Genomic DNA, 4,286 nt, shown 5'->3' on the forward strand with positions numbered 1-4,286 from the left:
AGAAGTGAAATAGGATTACTCTGTATTGATTACAGTTGATTATGTAACAATGTAATTCGTTATGTGATTTGTGTACATTCAAGTGTTGTAAAGCCAAGAAGGGTTTTGGGCTCTTGAGGTAGTCAAGATCAACATTCTTAGTGGTGTATGTGCTGAGCCAAAGGAAGTGTGTGTCTTGAGGGGATCAAGGTCACTTCTTTGGTAGTGTGTGTATGTAATTTGGATTTGATTACCTAGTGGATTCCCTAGTGGTTTCTGGGAAACTGGATGTAGCTCTTGGGTTAAGAGTGAACCAGTATAAACTGTTTGTGCAATTCTCTCTTCCTTAAATTCTTTAATTTCAGTTGTTGTTATTTTTTACTGGTATAAACAACCGATTGTTTCTGCGAAACAACCAATTATTTTTCTGTTGCTTTTCTATTTTGAGCTTTGTTCTTGGCAAACTAAATTCCCAAATCTGGTTTCTTGCAAAAAAATTCATTCTATCATAAAAAGTTTGTGAAAATCCCCTTTAAACCATTCACCTTCCCCCTTCCCCCTCTAGTTTAAAGCCATACATTCTAACACATAAAACTTCATACTTAAAGTCTAAGTAAGTTTCTTCGAGTCTTCAAACATGTTTTGATTGTTTGTCTTGTTTAAAGTTTTGTCTTCATCCTGATTCAACTTTGGTTCAACTTTCTTTCTTGAAGCTTTTTCTTGTTTGTCTTCAAATTCTTTAAGTTGTGTTTGAGTCCTTTTTGAGTGAGTGATAAGAGTTTTGACCTCTTTCACTTAAAGCTTTACTTGCAAGTGTGGACTCTTTGAAACTAATTGTGTTTGGAAACTAATTAATTGTTTGTGAAAAATTATGGCTCATTTGTCATAAGGAGAATCCTCCAAATCACCTTGTTCTCAAAAAGCACACTTGTTGGTGGAGCTGAAGAGACCAAAAGGAGCTTGGTTAAAAAAGAATAGGACATGAGACAATTCGTGGAAAGGATGCAAAGGCTTGAAGACACCCAAGAGAGGCAAAATCGGGAGAGGAGGTGGGAGCCTAGAAGAGCTACAAGATACAACATGCATTATGGAAGTCAAGACGAGGAAGAAGAAGAATGGTCTCTTGGAACAATTTAAAGTTATACATGCGTGTGCGATTTGTTCCTCCTCATTATAGGAAGGGACACTTGTTCAAGTTCCAACGACTTCATCAAGGATCTAGGACTGTAAATGAATACTGCAAAGAATTAGAAACTACTTTGACTAACGTTAATATGCATGATAGTAAAGAGTCAAAGATTGCTAGGTTTGTAAGTGGTTTAAGGCGAGAAATACAAGGTATTGTAAAGTTATATGGGTATTCTTCATTAGAATAATTGTTCACCTAGCCATCAAGGGGAATCACAATGATGGGTTCTATAAATCTTCTTGGAAGGACAAAAACAAAATTTCAACTAAAACTTTTCCTTCCAATTTATCAAACGAAACCACCCCACAAAATAAGGTTTCTAAAGACCATCCTTGCACTTGTACTCCTAAGTCACCCACCAAAACCTGATGGAAGAGGGCCAAGCACCAACCCAAAGGAGAGTCAAACATCAAGACATATTGGGCCAACTACAAGGGCCATGGCTAAGAGGCTTGAAGAGGATTGGAACACTGCTACTGATGGCAAAGAGACTTACCTCTACATGTTCCAAGTTGTCCAAATTCAAGCGTAGCATAGTCTTTAAATTCTTGTCAAAAGTAGCATAGGAATTTTCTTTGTAATTTTTTTTAATTGTAATTAGGTTAAATATATGCATCTAAAAACCAACCTAAGTTAGATTAGGGTTTCTAGAAACACCTAATCTAACTAAGGCCGGTCATTTAGACCTAATTGAAGCACATGGAGCACACCTAGTCACACTTCCCATGTGAGCTACAATTAGGCGCCAATATTCAAACCTTTAGGTTTTGAATTTCCCACCATTTGCCTTGGCCATTTCTGGTCCTCCTTGGCTATAAAAGGAGGACTCTACCTCATGTATTTAGAAGATTAATTCATTGGTGAAATGCTGCCAATTTTGTGTCATTCTCACTCTTTGCCTAAAACCTCTTAGGATTAGGCTCTTAATCTCCCTAAACCGTCACCTTCCAAGTGAGATGGCCTCACCACTCACTCTTCATACTTAGCATGCACCTTCAAGGAATCCAGCTCTCTACGTGAGATCCTTGTTCCACCTTCAATCCATGAGGCTTCCGCAAATCACCTTCAAAACCGCAAAGAAGAAGACACAAATCCATCAAAACCTCAAGTAGAAAATGTTTTAAATGTATAGTTTTTGGGCACATAGTTGCCAATTGTCCTACAAAAAGAACCATGATGGTCAAATGAGGGGTTGTAGTAAGTGATCATAGTTCCCAATCCTCTAGGCCTGACTTCCCTAACTCTTCAAAATACCCAAGTGAGGAAAAGTATGAAATACCATGTGAAGGTGATTTGTTAGTGGTAAGGTGCATGCTGGGGCAACTTCAAAATCATTTAATGAAAATCAAAGGGAAAATATTTTCCATACCCGCTGCCTTATCAATGACAATTTATGTTCCTTGATCCTTGATAGTTGGTGGGACTAGTTGTGCCAATGTGGCAAGTACAAAATATTATGGAAGAAGGCCAAGCTCAAGCCCAAGTTCAGGCCCAACAGCTAGGTCAATGGTAAGGAAGATCCAAGAAGACTGGGACTTTGCTACTGATGGCAAAGAAACTTTCCTATACATGTTCAAAAATGTCATAAACCTAGTGTGGAGTAGAATTTATTTTTATCAAAAGTAGAATAAGAATTTTACTTGTAAATTTTCTTAATTGTAATTAGGATTGAATTAGGTACCTAAAAATCAACATAGGTTAAATTAGGGTTTCTAAAAGACTCATAATTTAACCTAGGTTGGTCATTAGTCACATTAAGCAAACCTAAACATGCTTACCATGTGACTACTCTTTAGGTGCCAATTTCAAACATAGGATATTTGAAATTTCCCACGACTTCCTTTGTACAATGGTCAGACCTCATTCCTATATAAAGGGGTGCTTGGCTCATAAAAATACAAGATCAATTTTATGAGTAAATGTTGTCAAATTTGCAAGCTTCTATTCCCTTGTCTAGTATCTCTAGGTTGGACACCTTTGATCTTCTATTTCATCTTTCTCCAAGTGATATGCCAAACCAACCACTCTCCCTACCTATCATGCACCTTCAAGGACACCATAACTCCATTGGGGCCTCCTTGTTTCGTTACATCCATTTGCTTCCGCCAACCTCTTCAATTCTTTAAGAAGAACAATCGAAAATGGAGCCAACCTCCATCAAAAGTGGTGGAGAAACTTGGATTACCCACCATCTCTCATACAAAGCCCTATACATTACAATGGCCTAGTGAAGAGGGAGAATTGATTATTAATAAACAAGTCCTCATAGCTTTCTCCATTGGAAAATATAAAGATGAGGTGTTATATGATGTTGTGCCTATGGAAGCAACCCATATTCTTTTAGGAAGGCCATGGCAATATGATAGGAAAATTTTACATGATGGTCTTACTAATAAAATCTCTTTTCACTTCCAAGGGCATAAGGTCATGCTAAAATCTCTCTCTCCAAAATAGGTGAATGAAGACCAAATAAAAATGAAACAAAAGAGAGAAAATGAAAAGAAAAGAGAAAAAATAATTTCAAAGCGAGCCTTCTCATCTCCCCAAAAGAAGTAAAAAAGGTAATGATGGCTAGTAAAGAGATATTTATAGCTTATCCGAGAAAATGTTTAAAAATAGATGCTTCCTTAGATAGTTTTAAATGTTTGGATTCTTTGTTAAAGAAATTCTAGGATGCTTTCCAAGATCCTCCTAAAAAATTACCCTCGTTAAAAGGTATTGAACATCAAATTGATTTTATTCCTGAAGCTTTTTTACCAAATAGGCCTGCATATAGAACCAATCTGGAAGTGAGCAAAGAGATTCAAAAACAAGTCAAGGGATTATTAGAAAAGGGTTGGGTCCAAGACAACTTGAGTCCTTGTGCTATGCCTGTCATTCTTGTCCCTATAAAGGATGGCAGTTGGAGAATTTGTACGGATTGTCACGCCATTAATAAGATCACCATTAAGGATAGAAAACCCAACCCTAGATTAGATGACTTGTTAGACGAGTTTCATGGGTCTTAAGTTTTCACCAAAATTGATCTTAAATGCGGGTATTATGAAATTCGGATTAAACCGGGAGATGAAGGGAAAACCGCTTTCAAGACCAAATTTGGATTGTATGAGTGGTTAGT

Source organism: Phaseolus vulgaris, chromosome 8, assembly GCF_051622355.1.
Source record: "Phaseolus vulgaris cultivar YP4 chromosome 8, ASM5162235v1, whole genome shotgun sequence".
Lineage (NCBI taxonomy): Eukaryota > Viridiplantae > Streptophyta > Magnoliopsida > Fabales > Fabaceae > Phaseolus > Phaseolus vulgaris.